At 33.2% G+C, this 19,787-nt stretch overlaps 1 pseudogene; it reads right to left on the bottom strand.

The window, feature by feature from the left end:
- Nucleotides 1-267: 267 nt before the first annotated feature.
- Nucleotides 268-1,247, bottom strand: LOC148604104 (uncharacterized; annotated as a pseudogene).
- Between the last annotated feature and the right edge of the window lie 18,540 nt (nt 1,248-19,787).

Genomic DNA, 19,787 nt, shown 5'->3' on the forward strand with positions numbered 1-19,787 from the left:
CTGTTACTGATGGTAGATACAGTTGATCCAGTATCAAGAAGTATTTTAACAGTTTGTTGATTTAGTTCAACTTCTATCTGTGTCGGCTATCCAAATAGTCCAAGTGGTACGGTCTTTTCTTTTTCTTGTGTAGGACCTGTCGTTACCCTATTCAAGCCTTGTGACGGCCCTGCTCCATAGGCTTCTGACTGTTTAAATCCTTGTGACTGTTGAGTGGGTTGGCACATCCTATCTTCTTGTGTCCTTCTTGGCCGCACCTGTAACATACTATCTTCTTTGCTTTATCTGAATCAGTTGGTGTTGAGATCCACGTCTCCATTGCCTTCCCTGACGTTGTAGTTGTTGATTATAGTTTTCTCTATAATATCTATTCTGTCTATTATAATAGTATGTCCGTTCCAATCTATCAAATCGTGTGGTCAATTGCTGTATCATTCCTTTTAACTCAACATTCTCATTGGGTTGGGGTGTATCTTCGGCAGATGTTGTTAATGCTCTTGCTGGGTGGGGCTTCTTTGTAGTTTTTCTACCCTCATGATCTCTCTCTATCTGTCTTAGTGCTATGCGAAGTTCGTCAAAATCTTTAATGGAATCGTACTTGTGTCCCGATTGTCTTTCAGTTCTGTTTTGAGTCCTGCCCATAACATAGAATGTAGCATACGGTTGGTATATCTCTTCTGTACTATCTGGTCATCTACCACCTTGCCGATGACGGATTCCAAGCAACAACTCCGTTTGGTGACAGATTCATCGTCTTCTTGTCTCGCTCGATAGAAGGTGGTTAATAGATCTTCTTTACTTTCTACGGCTCTAAAAACACTGTCAAGCTTATGTATAACCTCTAGTAAAGATGCATTTGGTCAAAGATGCATAGCTATCATTCCAGAATCACCCTTCAGCGATCTTCTTACAGCATATTTGATGTTCTCTGGTTCATACAATTTGTCTTGCTGTAGTCCACAAACCTCATAGCGCCACAGTTCATATTAAGTCTCTCCTTGGTTGTTGTTTCCCGAGAAGTTGGATATTCTGGGTGGATCTCTCATCCTGGGTATATTGTCCTTGTTGATTTTAGAAGTCTCGTTTGAGTGTTTTGGCTTTGGTTGTAGTTCACCAGTTGACTCTAAATAATTGCGCATCCAATCCTTGAACCCTTGAACATCTCCTTTTGGTGTTAATCTGACCTCTTGCTTCAAAAACGTACGAAACGCACGATCATCTGTTGAAATATCTTCCTCTTCTGACATGATGATATATGATGAATAAATGCTTAAATAACCTTAATTCTCAAATAGAGTTAACTACAAAATAAATCGGCAAGAGAAAAACAATAAATCCTAGAAGTGTACAATAAATAATTTTTTATTAAAAATAAAGGAAGGAAAAATGATACTTTTAAAAAGCGAATCCTGCCTAAAATAATAAAACAATTAAGTCAAGTACAAATAAATACTAATAACCTACCTTCAGGATATAAAACCTAGATTTGGATATGGATTGTAAAGCTTTTATTTTCACAAATCAATCTCAAAAGAATACACAAATATTATAAGTATTGTAATATAGAATGAAAATGGTGAGCAACCTTACTAGTTTAAGAGATAGTATGGAAAAGATAAACCTATTGATAAAACGACACCAGCAACAACTTATATTAACTGACCTTGGTTCAAGCAACAAGAATTACATCCTCTAGACCAAACCAAACAACAACAAAAAAACAAAAACAAAAACAAAAACAAAAATCTACTAGATAATAAAGATGTAAGTCCAACTAAGTGCACAGGGGTTAAGGTATAAGGTTAGTATGGCCAGGTGTATTAGTAAATGTTAGATGACAAAGTGTTATAAGGAATTGTACTGAATCTCTATTGCACCCTTCTAAGTTCCTATTTAAATTCTAAATTTATCAAAAGTTTAACTTGACTATTTAATTTTTATGACAATTAGATTATGTTCAATACAAGTACATGTACCATTCAACATAAAACATTCAAGTAAACCAATACAACACATGCATATACAAGACAAAACATGACAAATATATACATGTACAAACAAAATAAAAACAAGGCTCTAAAACAAAACCTACAGGTAAGTCAAACACAAACACAAACCCTGTATAAAGAAAACACAAAAATATATTACTCGATATCCTTACTCTGTTGGTAACACCGTATATGGGTAAGTATACATACTGATTTTACTGTGGTCGAATGGCTGTCAGTACTCCTCAATTTGTATTACAATATGACATAAACTTACATGTATACAACTGTCACAAAAGTCAAATATGACCCACGACTACAAGTGTTACTAGCTAAATAAATAGAAATGTATATTCAATTAGTCTCAGTGTATGTGTGAATAAAGAAAGACTATTATTAAATCAAAGGAAGAAAAAAAAAATAATGAAAATAAAAATTAAAATAAACAGGAAGTGCCTAACCACTAACTTCCGGTTGACCTTGACGTCATGTGTGTATGGGTGTGGGGAGTTGAGTAGGGTCGGACCAAACTACATGTATGCAAAGTTTAACAATCGATAGAACGTACAAGCAAGTATTCAACAAAACAATGTGTTTTATATACCATCACTCTATCATAAGTGAGTGATAGGTACATGTAATTGAAGTATAGATCCACTTTGTTCAATTGATGTTCATTAACCAAAAAAAAATCAAAAAGTTATTCTAACAAGCTTTCTATGTCTATGATTTTTACATGTTCACACACACTGACAAACTACAGTATGACAAGACATTACATGCAACATATCAACATAGAACAAATAACTTATGATAGTTACCAATGTAAACTGCTACCATCGGTAAATGTTGGTTTTTTTTCTCGACGTCCTCGTTATTGAAACTTCAAGAAGTTGACAAAATCACTGGTCGATAAGACGTAGAAATGTTCAATCTTTTGACGTCACACACCAAAAATTGAAATTGATCACTATTTGGGAAATTCCCACAGGTCAATGTAGACAGGTAGACTAGTCAATCAATACACAAACTATCGAACTTTCATATGATGAAAACAATAATACGTTGGGCGCCATTCTGCAATAGTGCTTTGGTTACCATATAAAACACAATCCCAGGTAGTAGGTTTTGATTGTTTATTAAGCATCATATACATCAGAATCATAGGAAACAACAAAAAATACCCTGTAATAATAAATAACCATTGTAAATACATGATCAATACACGAATAATAAAATATTTAAGATGATCAAAATAGGGGAAAAAATAACAATGTTTTCCTTGTATTCTAAAAGTAATTTCTGGTAAGTCTCTAGTACATATCTATCCCATTTTTAACTCAAATTAAAAATGTGTAGATCATGTAAATAATAACATGTATAATGTATGCATTTGTTAATTAAACATATTAATCAATTTTCACAAATATTAATCTGTGAATTATTCAAATAACTAAAAATAGCAACATGTGAATACAGACAAAGGCATGTTTCTGTAGTAACAAGTAAAGCAGACAACACGTTAAGCAACAAATAGACATAAAATACCTCACATGTTTGTGTCTAGGCTGTGTCTCCTATGACCCTCATTTTTAGCTTATCAAAATTATAAAAACATGAAGTACCATTATTTATAATCATAAATATTCAGGTCATTTAGATTAGATGCATTACTCTTGTATAAATATAGTGAAAATAGTTATCTCCCTTATATTTACATTTTTAACGAAGTTAAGCAGTTTTAGGTTTATGACGATGTAAATGATGTATCACTCACTCATACATTCCACCAAAATTATGTTTGATGCCTATGGAATTAAGCATTTAAATTGTTTAGATGTTTTAAATTAAATTTATGTAAATCTAACTGTTATAATAAAATTATTCAGTGACAATTATTTAAATCTCAAGTTTATATAAGATTTATGTAAATCTCGAATCAATTATACAAAGCATTCAAACTCAATCACCAACTTTCCCCACAAAGATTACTTACTCTGAGAAATTAAATGATTGAATGCTATAAATACTATATTGTTAATAAGAAACAAACCTCAAAATGAATAGAAATATACCATAAAGATATAAAATTCCAAGAACAAAATGGCGAGAAATTCCCGCCAAAACGTGAACTGACCAATAAGAAAAACGAACGGAGTAGGAATATCCGAGTAAAGAGAACATGGCAGACTACAAATGTACTGTGAAAGAGTAACATACAAGACTACAAGTACAAGCACTGTAACTGATAAAACTAACTTTTATTCATATACAAATTACACAAATAAATCATATATAGGTATATATTTCTGCTTACAATAATATACTGTTCACAAATACAAAATAAGACATATATGTACAGTTGCGATCACTTCTAACCTCTCTTCGATCCTGTCAGGATTCGCTGTCATAGAACAGTTCTAAACTGTCAGAAACAGTTCTGACCCGCGACACACCATGTCAGGGTCTGTCAGGGCTCTGAACAAGCTCTGTCATAATCTGTCCTTGGTCCTGACACCCTCCTGTCAGGAACTGTTCTAGGTAGAACAGATACATGCATTAGAAGAGTTCCTGACAGATTCTTACAGTCATTAGCTCGAGAATACTTCTCTGACTGAATTACATACAGTACATGTACGTGATTACGACAAAAAGGCGTAGCACCCGAATTCCGATTATTCGTACGACAGAAGGAAGCCTTGCTATGTTTAAACTTGATTTTTTTTTCAATTTTTTACCCGACTTTAATGTATGTCATGCAGTCCAACAAAATTCACTGCCTGCCGTACCTGCTACACCCTAACTTTAAAGTTTTGGACTGAATTCCTTTTGGTTGCCTAAACACCGCGATGATACAGATTATCTATATATATTGACTTTTTTAAACAGTTTATACATACATTTAGACCTTTATGAAACTTTAAAGTGTTCCCACTCATACAATTTGAAAGAATAGGACATTTTGAAGAATTTCGACCGAAATATATAAGTCGCAGTCACCCACATGGTAGTTATAAAACAAAAAAATAGCATTTTAGTCAATAATTTTAGACTCTGATAAAAATCAAAGTGCTCGCACTCATATATTTTGCAAGAATATGACATTTTTAAAGAATTTTTGACTCAAATTACTGTGTCAGAGCCACTATTTGATAGTTATATTGAACAAATAAGCATTTTAGTCATTAATTGTAGACCGTCACAGAAATTACAAGTATGGCCTCATACATTTACAAGAATATAACATTTTTAAAAAATTTAGACTCAAACTAATGTGTCAGAGCTACTATATAATAGTTATATTGAAAAAAAAGTTTTTAGTCATTAATTTTAGACCCTCAAGGAAATTAAAAGTATGGGCACTCAAACATATGCTAAAATATTACATTTTTGTAGAATTTTGACAAAAATATATGAGTCACAGTCACCAACATGATAGTTGTATTGAAAAAGTAAGCATTTTAGTCAATAGTTTTAGAACAATAAAACTGCCTGCACTCATACATTTTACAGAATTGTTTACATTTTTACTGAACAGATGGTGTCACAGTCACTAATATGAAACTAACATTTTCAGTTTCTACATTTTCATAATTTACCTTTCCTTGCCTCGTTTGTCTACCCCGGACTTGACTTTTTATGAGCAACTCGGCGGGTGTTTCTAGAAAAGCAGAGGACGCTTACCCTACCGGTGCACCTGGTCCATGCTCCGAGTTTTAAGTATAATAATAAAAATAAACCCAAATAAAAAAGAAAGCAGGACCTTTTATTATTTTCTCAAAATAAAGAAGCAGGATAGAAAATTTGATTCACCCCCATAATAAAATCAAATGGTTGCTCCCTCTGACTCTTATAATGATTTGATGGAAGGGATAGCAAGACTACATGGATAAGAATATCAGCTGTAAATTCAATCCAAAATTGAGTCCTCTTGAAAAATTGTTGCAATTTACTTTAATTTGCAACTGTGTCACCCACTTTCAAACATTACATGCAAAACTGATTAGTATGAAGAGAAAAGGTAAATTAAACATAACAAAATAAACAAACCAACAAAATCAAACTAGTCAATTACAACATTCAATGTGCTGTGAAGTTTATACTTAAAATAGCATCGAAACTGCAAATCTATACAGTTCATATTAAAAATAAAGGTTTGGCATATCTATAACCATTTCAAGCATGATAAGGAGTATTCAAGGGAACCAAGGTTATAGGGTAATCAAAAGAATGTAATCCAGGGACAAAGACCAGACATGGAAAACAGACATACACTAAAAAGAAAATAAAGTAACTAAAATCATACATACAAAGTAACAAAAGCGAATGAGCAACTTGGACTCCACTAAAAACTGGGAGCATGGACAAGGTGCACCGGTAGGGTAAGCGTCCTCTGTTTTTCCAGAAAGACCCACCGAGTTGCTAATAAAATAGTCAAGTTAGCGTTAGACGAAAGAAGAAATGAAAGCTATGACCCGTTGAACAAATCAGTTTTCATGGCGCACATGGATACACCATCATGATGACAACCATAAAACTTTTGTAGTGATGACTTCAATCTTGTAGCAACATAACCCTGCTCCAGAAGCCTATTTGTTAGAATTCTTGCGCGATACCAAACGTCGGCGCGATCTCGGCAAGCTACGTCATAACGTATGAGTTGTGATATGAACACTCCATACGCAGGTGCTTAAGGGATATTGCTACAGATGAAAGGAAAGTTGACAATTCTGAGTGAAAAGTCATCACGTTTGTGGTAAAGTTTGGTCAATAGTTTTTCTTTACTATCGATTTTGAAGTGTAGGTCAAGATATGAGGCTGACATCACATTGTCTGCAGTATCCTTTATCTTAAGTTCTTTTGGCTAGATGCGATGTATCAAATCCCCGAAATTAGGATTGTTAAAAGATAATACGTCATCTATATAACGGAAACTGAGATTAAATGATTTAGCTAAACGATATTATTTCTTTCGAATCAGATCAGCTATAAAGTCAGCCTCAAAAGAGTGACGGAATAGGTCAGCAATTAGAGGGGAACAATTTGTTCCCATTGGAATGCTGACCATGTGTTGAAAAACGCGTCCACCACACTGGACAAATATGTTGTCGATAAAGGAAACATATCATGTACATGTACAATATTGGTAAAATTTTATCAATGCATTAACACTAACATTTATCACTGTTTGGCAAACTTTGACTCTTGTAAATAAATCGGTTTAGTGTCTACAAATACATGTACATGTATACACTTACTACTCGTGTCAAATGTGTGTAGTTGCAATCTAAATTCATGCAATGCGTTGAAAATATTTACCATTAGCTGAATACTTACACCACAAAATCAGTGGCGCATCACGAGGGGGCGGCACCTTAGAAAAAGAATTGTTGAAAAATTGCGTGTGTAAAATTAAGAAAAACACTCACTGCGTGATTCTCACGGGCGACCCTGTCAAAAGATTGTTTTTGCACCCCATCCTTACTTAAATCTATGGATCCTCCACTGAAAAATGATGGACTCAGTGCAATCAAGTCATTTATTTCCGCGATGAAGAAACTGACGCTCATTGACAGAATGACATCATTTAAGGGAAGTAATCCTTACAAGAAGGTGAAAAAAATGTAACTTACATGACGGACCCAAAATCCTATATATTTTCGTAGAAAGATGATATTTCAAATTAGGTACAAAAAATGTTACTTCAGGAATTTAAGCAATTATGGGCTCATTAAAATCTATGAAATCAGAAGATTTCATTGCCAATACTCCTTACGAGAGTCACGAAACTTTGTCTTTTCGATTTTTGCCAAATAAAAAAACACTATTAATTTTTGGCACGCAATTTTAGTCGGATATCAAAAGTTTATTTTTATGCTACTGAGTTTTTTTTTACCTAGTTGTGGCTCTCTGATGTCTCGTGTTATGATATTCTAGCAGGCAGATCCGATTTTCTCTCTAAGCCGTAACAGTCTTGGAATTTGGGAAAAGGTAGGTGCCAAAATTTCGGTTGTCCTACCGAATTGGCGATGAGAACATTTATTAACAAATATGGTCAGTATGTAGATCAGGCTATGTACAATTGCGGCTCATAAGAAAATATCTCTATATACAGATATAGCAAAATCTCTGGTGAACTCTCTCGTCAGAGTCACGCATGGATTTTTGTATTTAGGCACTACTTTGAGCAGAGGACGTTTGGAATATTCTGTTCAGTTCATGCATTTGTCATGCAGTACTTAAAAGCTTGTTTGATGTTTGGTACTTGAAAAAAATACCAATTACCGTTGAAATGAAGGAAAAATTGAAAATCCGAAAATTCCCCTTTTTATGAAAAACTCCTTATTGTCATATTGAAACAGAAAAATACGCACCTAAAATGAGCAGATATGTTGAACGATGTTGAACACATCGATGATTAAAACACTAGAACACAACTTGTTTTTTACATTGATTATATGCTAAAAATTAACATTTGGGTTCATGTTGAGGTACTTTTTTCATGGGTAGGGGTGGCAATTTTTCGCCTATTTGGACTTGGAAAAGTTTAAATATATATTAACCGTGCTCGTAAAAAGCTATATGACACTATATGATTGTATTTGAAAATACAAAAGCTTATTTAAAGTACGGTATTTGAAAAAAAATGCCAATTATAGGTTAAATTAAATAAAATATGAAATTCCGAAAATTCCCTTTTTTATAAAAAAACTCATTATTGTCACATTGAAACTGAAAAATACGCACCCAACATGAGAGAATATGTTGAATACATCGATAATTAAAACAACAATACCCAACATGTCTATTGTACACCGTTTATATGCCAAAAATTAACATTTTAGTTTATGTTGACATTTTTTTGCTCCCAGTTTTTAGTGGAGTCCGAGTTGCTCTTTTGCTTTTGTTACTTTGTATGTATGATTTTAGTTACTGTATGTTCTTTGTTGTGTATGTCTGTTTTCCATGTCTGGTCTTTGTCCCTGGATTACATTCTTTTGATTACCGCTATAACCTTGGTTCCCTTGATTACTCTTTCATTGGTAAGGATGGCAATTTTTCACCTAACTTGACTTGGAAAAGTTCAAATATTTATTACTTATTTCATTTTGAAGCTAAGACACTATATTAATGTACCGTATTAAACAAAAACTTGTTTAAAGTACGATATTCTAAAAAAAAAAAAAGGGGACAAAAGTCAGGTGACATAAAAGAAAAGTCTGAAATTCTAAAAATTCCCATTTTTCCGATTTTATAGTAATTGTCACCCCAAAAAAGAAAGCTTTTAGCGCCTTGTCTGATTATATATATTAGTAACATCAATATCTTAATAATGAATGCCTCAAATATGTATTTTTACGATGTTAGTATGCTGTGAATGAGAATTCTATTTGATACTGAGACCAGTTTTCTAGGGATAAGGGTAATATTTTTAACATTTTTTTTTAAATTCGTGCCTGAAAATTAGATTTCCGTGCTTTATTTATGTAAACATTTAAATTATCTATCAAATGACACCATTTTTGAGACGATTTATTTGTTCAATTTATATGACTTTTGACCGAAAAATCGAATATCCCATTTTTCGCTTTTGTTTTGTTTTGTTTTTTTGTTTTTGTTTTTTTTGTTTTTGTTTTTGTTTTTGTTTTTTTTTTTTTTTAATAAATTCTGACTACGAAAATCGCCAAAATACATCCAAGAACCCCAGAAGTATAAATAGTGATAATACTTAACCGTCAACACTAGAAGCCATTTTTTATCGACGCATTAGTACTCTATTGGTTTTGACATTGAGAAATATGTCAATTGAAGCAATTTTTCGGCAGGGTAGGGGTACATTTCTTTCATTTTACCGCAAAACCATAGGAGTTACCGCAACAATCTTGGTATCATTGAGCTTTACGATAATTTTAAAATTGTTGTTCACACATGCTATTCCAGAAAGGCTTAGACGCTCGAACAGTTGAGTTACAAAATCTTGGCTTGGGTACAAATAAAGGCTTATACTGAAAAAGAATCCGAGAACATTCTTTGGCGACAAATTAATTCGGTAATGGGAGGTATATAGGTACCTAAAATTACCATGAAGTAGATGAGTGGGGGTGCACGGTGGACCCTCCCAGCCCATGGACTAATGCACATGTATGCATGTAGTGTACATGCTGTACCTCATTATGTAGATTAATTTTAGTGGCTGACCATTCCAAATGTCATCCTAATACCTATGGCAACGAACTTACAAAGCATGCTTTTTAAAGTTCAAACATAAACCAGAAAAAGGCAGCTCCACCATATAAGCGTATGTGAGAGAGTTGAATGATATGTTTGCTCTAGTAATTTAGAAAACAAGAATTGGCTGCAGACAAACATGTCACTATCATGACCCACCTTTTTCATCTTTATGCCTAAGGATGATGACCCACCTCAGCACCTTTTTGAGGTTGGAAGGTTTGCTTTTATTTGTTGTTAATGTTCAAAACCTATATTACTATTATTTCTTTAGAGGAAATTTCAACTCTTGATATTATTCAAATAAGTTGTCAAAATATGCCAGATTCTCTCAATTTGTATGACAGTTATTCCATAAACATTTTGCATTTTAATCAAATTTATCTAGTACATGTAGTCGTATAAGGGGTTATTGAACAGAGTAGTTTTGAGAAGTGTAAATACAATTAAGCCAGGTTTAACGTAATGCATTCAGGAGTAGTTGAAAAGTATTCATACTACATTTAAAGCACTCCTTATATAGTTATCTATTTTACATTCTTTGTAATAATAATAATAAAAAAAACCTTTAAAATAGGCTTATTTATTACTATATATTCTGTCTGCTACATGCAGAAAAACTTAATCCTTTGGAAAAGTCTTGGCATGCATGTATTTTAAAATAACATTTTACACCCCATTCTCAATCTAATAATTTGAAAAGTAAAATTTTTTTTTCAGGGATATGAAAAAAAATGAAACATAGAAATGCAAACATTGAATGAAGGAAAAATATTTCAAAGGTTACATGTGTATACATTTATATGTCTCAATCAACATATAACTTGACAAGATACACTGACCCTTATGCAAAGTTGTAAATGACATTATACAGTACTTGTACATATATAACATAGATTTGTTTTTAATATCAAATTGTTGTATCAAAATCTTAAAAATGTCACATTATTTTATTATTCTAATGCTAATTCAGACGTAGTAACTATATGTAGGGCCAATATTCAAGTTGTCAAATAAAGAAAATAAACTGTAACTGCACATGTATGGCAATATATTAGGACAAAATGCAGAGCCTATCTGTATTATGCACCCCCTAAAATCTATCAATTGCTAACTCGCACATACGTTTTATGCCGGTACTTGTATATTACTATGAAAACATTTTTGTAGAAATATATTCTTGTTGTTTAGACAAAAGTTCTGAATTAAATTGTTACATGTACCAAACTGCTGAGTTTGGTGCACATAGACTGACATCTTCAAATTTTCAGTTAATCAAATACTTTATATGAATATTCTGTTTTGTTTAGAAACTATAAGAAAAAACATTTTAGAAATGCAATTGCACCAACATGAACATGTTAATTTCATTTTATAAGAGAAACTAATGATGCAGTGCAATTATTTCAGTCAAATTCCCCTTCATTGTATAATATTATTTGTGAAAAGATGTGTAAATGTTTGTGCTGTGCATTTGTTCTCACAACATTTAATTTGTAATAAAAAGTCACAGATGTTGAGAGAATCATAGAAAAAGATAAAAAAATAACTATCAATGAGATATGTTAATTATATGAACTGTATAATGAATGTTAAATAATTAACGACTAAAAACATTTCAACAATAAAAATATATGAGTTAGAGGGAGACCTAGGAATGAAAAAAATCCAACTGTAAAATTATTAATTGCAACTCTTATCCAAAACCTTTTATCCCTCATATAAGATAAGGTGCCTTAGTTAGTTGCATATAACTTGATAACAAGGTTTAAGAGGGGCACATTAATGAAATTACATATAAATATTTTCTTCCCTTCATTGCCTTCTATATTTCTGTTTGGTGGAAAATGTAAAGAAATGAATAATCAATAAAATATAGTTTTGTTATCCTTAGGGAATTACCATTTATTTTTTTTAATGGGGAGGGTTAGGATCAAATTGAAATACAAAAACCCAGGATTAAAATTATCAAGAAATAAAAAGATAGGAAGTCCATAAAGGCAGATCTATTATGTCCTTATATTTTTTGTTATAATAACAAAAATCCAAAGAAAAATGAAAACAGGATCTTTTATTATTTTCTCAAAATACAAAGGCAGGAAGAAAATTTGATCTACCCCCATAAAAAAATCAAATGGTTGCTCCCTCTGAGCATCATAATGATTTGATGGAAAGAATAGCAAGACTACATGGATAAGAATATCAGCTGTAAATTCAATCCAAAGAGTTGATTTTGAAAAAATGTTGCATTTTCTTTATTTGCCACTGTGTCACCCACTTTCAAACAATGAATGCAGAACTAATTAGTATGAAGAGAAATGTTAGATTAAACTTAACAAACAAACAAACTAACTAAATCAAACTGGTCAATAACAACATTCACGTGCTGTGAATTTCCTACTTAAAATAGCATCAACACTGCAAACCAATACAGTTCATATTAAAAAAAAAAGGTTGGACAGATGTATAACCATTTCAGGCATGATAAGTTGATAAGTGGCATTCCAAGAGACTGTATTTTTCTACCTGAAAAGACAGTGATAAAAATTAACAAATTTACAACACCCAGGGCTGTCAGCCTTTAAAGATGCAAATGTATAAGATTTGGCTTAAGTTGGAAAGATCAAAGGAAAGTTCATTCAAATCAACTTCAAAATGTGTAAAGGAAACGTATCATGTACATGTACAATATTGGTAAAATTTATCAATGCATTAACACTAACATTTACCCCTGTTTGACAAACTTTTACTCGTGTTAATGAATCTGTTTAATGTCTACAAATACATGTACATGGATACATTACTCGTGTCAAATGTGTCAAGTTGCAATCCAAATTCATGCAATGCATTAAAAATATTTACCACACTAGCTGAATACTTAAACCCCAAAATTTAGGGACATGGTGCAATCAAGTTATTTAATTCCGTGAGGAAGATTCTGACGCTCATTGATAAAATGACAACATATAAGGGAAGTAATCCTTACGAGAAGTTGAACGTAAATGTTATTTACATGACGGGGACAAAATCCCGTATATTTTCGTAAAAAAGATATTTCAAATTTAAGTACAAAACAATGTTACCTCAGTGATTTAAGCGATTATGGGCTCATTAAAATCTTTGAAATCAGAAGATTTCATTGCGCATACCCCTTTCAAGAGTCAAGAATCTTCGTTGCTCCGATTTTTGCCAAATAAAAAAAAAATACAAATTTTTGGCACGTAATTTTAAGTCTATCTAAGCAGTAACAGTCTTGGAATTTGGAAAAAGGTGTGTCCCAAAATTTTCCCCAAAAACGCCATATTGGCTTCCTCAGCAACCACCTGTGATTAGATATTTTCCAACGCATGGACTTCCCGTTGTCCTACGGATATTTGTCGTTTAATTCAAAACAAACACATTGTTGACTTACTATACTATCTTTATTTTACAATAATTCATGGTATTTTGTTGTATTTACATGTATGTATTAGGGAATAGTGTCGCAATGTTTTTTTTCTGATGTCTAAGATAACTTTAATGACGTCATATTATTATCGCACGTGAAAATGCGAGGCAGAAGTGCATATATTACCTATGGCGATATACTTTGCGGTCATAAATAGTAACCTTTTCACGACCGTCGCCCCATGAGAGGCATATATTTACTACACATTGACACTATTTAGAATGGCTTTCGTATAATTTACAGGAAAACTTTTCTTGTTACGAGTTAATTACGAGAAAAATATTTGGGTTATCAATATCTGACGCTGTATAACTGATCATTTTACGACACCGCGAAAAAACGATACCCGCGAATATGTTCACTTGACAGAATCCGTAAAACTCCGAAACTGCAAAAATAATCCGTTTAAAGAAAGTGTATAAAATCCGTGATTTAATACAGGCAAATCATTTTGATTTAAGAAAAAAGTTTTAACTGGAAAACATGGTATATTTATGTCTGAAAAAACTTTTTGCTTTTTACAAAAGGAGAATCTATTTTTGAATTTCACGTTGAATCCAAAATTACCTGTTTCGATAAACCATTGCACAATTAAGGCACGCTCTGTCGGAAGATTATCCTCGATACTCCATTACTGGATTTCCTTCGCGACTTCCTCCTCTGGAATAAAAGCGATAACGGTTTAGTTATCCATCCATCATCTTTACACAAAGCCGTCACATCGTTTATCAACTGCATTGCAACACCACCCGATGCCACTGAAGATAAGCAACCATTTGGCGACACTTTCACTTGGTAGAACATAACTTCTATGTCTCCTAGAATGGCGACGTTTTCTTCACGAAATCGCAATAAGACACCTAGTAGTTTATTTATTAAGTCAGGACTTTGAAGAAGTTGGCTATTTAAAGATGTTCCAATAAAACTGCCTGAGCAGTCAAAAACAACACGTATCTTGTTTGGTTTCTTACATGATAAACACCATGGTGTTGAATATAACATACTTTACCATCGTCTCTATCCAACCTATCTTTAAGCATCAGTTCCACATAACCCTTATTAAGCAATTGATTAATAAAGTCAGTGTAATCTACTCGATCATCAATCGCAAAGCTTCTTTCTCAAGCTTCTCAGTCTATTTACACATTGAGTGAATTCATTTGGTACCTTGATATTGGAGTTTCTAAACGGAAGCGCTATCGTTAAATGACCATTGTCTCGACGTATCGATTTTGTACAATATCTATGAACCTTTTATGCTCTTCGGAATCATCCCTTCTATCATCAATTTTACGCTCAGGGAAGTCATGATTAATGGATTCTTTGACAAGTAACTCCAATTTCGAATGATTATCAAGTACTTCTAGAACTTCCGCAAGTTGCGCCCTATTTACTACTCCAAATGAGTCAGTACCACTATTTTCTCGTATCAAGTTCCACACTATCAATCCAAGTCGGGTTTCCGTCGAATGAGGTGATCCATTCGGCCCAGTTGCTATTTCAAAAGGTGCATAAGCATCGGCAACATTGTTTCCAATCAAAAGTCTAACAGTTGAATCGAGAGAATAGGATATTTCATCTGGGAAAAATGACTCTTCATATCGACCTCTTTACTTTTCGGTATATGATCGTCAAAAACTGGCATTTTGTCCTTTGTATATATGAGGAAGTTCTATTACATGATTTCATATCAAAGTCCATCACTTCTATACCACTGACAGCAAGGGTTTTCATGGTGTACGGCTCACCAATAGTATTGAGTCTTATTTTGATTTGTTTTACCTTTGTTGCCTAGTCTATGCAGAAGGTCGTCAGTACAAAAGAAGACGCTGCTACCAGAATCGAAAAAAGCATAAGTATTTATGACTTGCGGTTTATTCGTTAGATTCACTTTTACTGGTATAATGGTCATCGCACAAGAAGTATCTCCGGTCCCAGTCCCTTTATCGGTCCCACTATCCACTACCTGTGTTGTGATTATGATAGCTTTATCCTCGACTTTAGGAGAAGAGTCAATAGACACGCATGAGTATTTTTTTTTCAGCCGCAAAACTACTTTTATTAAATTGGGATTATCGAGTCTTTTGTGAATTTTGAGATTTTCCTTTGTTTGTCTTGGAATTTGGTGTAGTAGAAGTCATTGCCGTTTTTCCATAAATACGATCATTGAGTTTTTGCGCTTCAAGAGTTATAAAATCAACAAGGTCGGACATTTTCAGTGATTGTCCTTTTTCTCTAATTTGAAAAAAAGCAATATTCCTCCAACGGTCGTGAAGATATATAAGGGGAGTTTCTTCATCAAGAGATCTAAGTCTTCTCAGTATTCTAATATCCGCATGGCCTCTATTCTTTCAATTGTATTTCTACAATCGATTAGAAAAAGTCAGAATTCGTCGAGTGATCTAGAGTCTCCATGATGAATGTTAGGCCACCCTAGAGCCTTCTTTATGAATGCATAAGCTGTGAGTTCCTCATTTCCATACCATTCATACAGTTGCCTTATTTCAGAATTATATGCATGTTCTGCATTGAGTTGACCTGTAGGTAAACTGTTCAAGTCATTTTCTCATCTTTACTTACAGCGTTTATGACGAGCATTAAATTTTCTTATAAATTTTCGAAATCCAAGAGGGTCATCTCCAAACTTCCGTATATCTGCAACCGGTTTTCGTAAATGCTTTACTACTATATGTATGATTGCCTAAATGATAGCTAGCGTTCCTTGTAGTTCGATAATCCATTTTGCCATTAGCCTGGTCTCTGTGATTTGCTGAATCACTTGAAATACTAGATACATCCTCATAATAATTTACGTTGTCCTATGATACTTTTGGATTGTCTCTGGTTGGTATTTGTGTAGGTATATATGGTTTTGCATTCATATTCAGAATACTTTGCCGGTCTTTACTCTTAAAATGTGAAACATTACGTGTATTTTCACTGAACTTAGTAGTTGTATAATTCTTTCTAGAATTTGATATATATTCTGAATCTGAGTCTGTCTGATTCTCATATTTGTCTAGGATTTATGGTGATATCGGTTTAAGTTGCAGTTCTTCTTCCTCAAGCTTTATCTGCCCTTTGGTCATCTCAATTGCTTTCCTATTTTCTAATGCTATCATTTTAGCTTCAAGTTCTGTCTTCTTTTGTTCCTCTTCAAGAAATACTACATCTGTGACTTCCAGATGATGCACTTGTCGTTGAACTAGGTTTGCCATTGTTTTTCTGTTGTTCAGTACAAGTGACAGTAAAATTTCATCCTAATGAGTCTTGAAAGTATTTTAATAATTGATCTCGACCTGAGAAAGTGTCTGCATATAATTCTTTATATTCCTTTAGTATTCTTAGCATACTACTTGATTGATGTTCTAAAAACGCTTCATATTTGTTCAACCAAATCATATGCTATGCTCGAATTATATCGATAGAATTTTGTTATCAACCATGTCTATAATTATTTCTGATAGTTTTTTAAGGCATTGGAAATTTTTGGTTGCTTTTTCAGGTTCATATTCATTCGCTCTTTTGGAGAATATACTGAACGTACTCCACCAATTTCAGCACTTTTGTCAGAACCATGTCCAGGATTCACAGTATTAATAGTATTTGGATTTTCTATAATAGGTGTTTTTACCGTGTCAAATTTATCTTCAGTGCTGTTGTTAGCCTCTGCTTGCTTAGCGTGTTCCATCTTTGACTGATCTTGGTCAATAGGTTTATGATGCAATGGATATAAGGTTCATACAGTCAAATTCTAATTCATCTCATTTTTTTATTTTATGTTATACCATTTGAGAAGATTAACTGTAAAGAGAATATTACAATCATAAACAACTTGAAATTTTGAAATGAAAGTTACATGAATATTAAAATATTTATACATAATTGAAAAATAGCAATAATGCATGTAAATGTAATAGTAAATCAACTGTATAAATATGCAAAATAATAATACGAATTGTGTAACACAGACACATATTTCAAACATGTTTCGAAAAAAATCTGTACTGATATGAATTTTGCAACTAAAAAATGTGCATTTTTATATATGTATTTGTAGGTCATCCGGTAATAAAAAATATTGTCCTCATGAATGCAAATTATTCCACGTAATACGGTTAATTCAAAGTCCTATTCTGACATTGCTTGTCTCGTTTGCATATATTCCAAAGAAAAAACATAAATTACCTAATCCATGTTAATGGGGATTATTATTGATCATTCAATCTCAGTTTCCGCTATATAGATGACGTATTATCTTTAAACAATCCTAATTTCGGGGATTTGATACATCGCATCTACCCAAAAGAACTTGAGATAAAGGATACTACAGACACTGTGAAGTCAGCCTCATATCTTGACCCACACTTAGAAATCGATGGTAAAGGAAAACTATTGACCAAACTTTACGACAAACGTGATGACTTTTCATTCAGAATTGTCAACTTTCCTTTTATTTGTGGCAACATCCCTTCAGCACCTGCGTATGAAGTGTTCATATCACAACTCATACGTTATGCCAGAGCTTGCCAAAACTACGCAGACTTTTTGTATCGCGCTAGAACTCTAACAAATAGGCTTCTGGAACAGGGTTATGTTGCTACAAGATTGAAGTCATCACTACAGAAGTTTTATAGTCGTCATCATGAACTCGTGGATCGTTATGGTGTATCCATCTCCGCCATGAAAACTGTTTTATTCAACGGGTCATAGTTTTCCTCCCTCGTTTGTCTATCCCGGACTTGACTTTTTATGGGCAACTCGGCGGGTGTTTCTAGCAGAGAAGCAGAGGACGCTTACCCTATGTATGATTTTGGTTACTTTATGTTCTTTGTTGTGTATATCTGTTTTTCATGTCTGGTCTTTGTCCCTGGATTACACTCTTTTGATTACCGCTATAGCTTTGGTTCCCTTGATTACTCTTTCATAATGTAGCAGTGACAATTATCGTATTGGATGGATGACTCTTAAACCATAGTACTATATCTGTATTCGCCTGATTATAGTTATATAGACCAAAACATGCTTAAATTGTGGGGATAATTCTTAATAGGGTGGAATGAAACGAACTTAAAAAAATACAACCATGAACAAGTCGCCCCCCAAATGGTACTGTCTCTTTACATTACTACAGCTTGAGTTCGTCAAAGAAACGGATCTTCCTTGCCGTTGAATAAACACTGTCGCTTTGCACACATATTTGTTTTTTAAATCAATCCATACTGCACATGCTCGGATTAAGGTCACTAGAAGTTACATGCATACACATTTTATCTAGGTAGACTTTTTTTGTCTTGCAAGACAATATATATATATATGGTCTAGGGCGCTGGACTTTGTGCAGGCGGTGTTGCCATAGATGTCACAGCGGTACAAGTTCGAGTCCCGCGGAAGGAACGACCAAAAATTTGCATCGCAAATTTGACAGTTCTAACATCGTTGGGAATTATTCAGACCTATATATATATATATATATGTATATATATATCTACACCTATTTCATGTATTTAATGCATTTTATCAGTGGATATCAAATGAAAGTATACAGGAAAAGTATTTAGTAGAAATAATATAAAGTTAAGGCATATTTTAACAGAAACACAAATTTACGAAAATGGCATCTCAATCAGCTTTAAATTTGAATACAAAAATATTCTACAGTTTTACTGACACCTACCGATTTTTGAATTGGGTAAAATGACTTGCTCACGACTTTTCCATGAAATGTGTACTGTTCAAATAATATGAAATTTAAATCAGCATCACAATTTAATTTCGGAGGATAGATATCATGTATTTTACACTATGAAAAGATATTGTATATAGCTTCATGCTTCAATACTTAAGAAATGTTATGCGAAACCAACTTGGCTTTTATAAGAATAAACACGGAACGTTTTGACATTACTATAACCGTGCGTTTTACAAATAGATGTCTAGAAAGCCAATCTGCTTAGTGGAGATTTCTGCCGGGTTGTACTAAATACTCAACCAATGTTTTTAATTCCTTAGTGATGTTTTTCGGTTGCCACATCTGACCAAATATCGTTGAGCTTACTAGTCTTCTGGCAAAATAGTATATTGACCACTTTCAAAAGCAGAAGTAATACTGGATGGCATGT

Source organism: Perna viridis, chromosome 10 (assembly GCF_037379345.1).
Source record: "Perna viridis isolate PV_CMFRI_1.1 ecotype Kerala chromosome 10, ASM3737934v1, whole genome shotgun sequence".
NCBI classification, from domain to species: domain Eukaryota; kingdom Metazoa; phylum Mollusca; class Bivalvia; order Mytilida; family Mytilidae; genus Perna; species Perna viridis.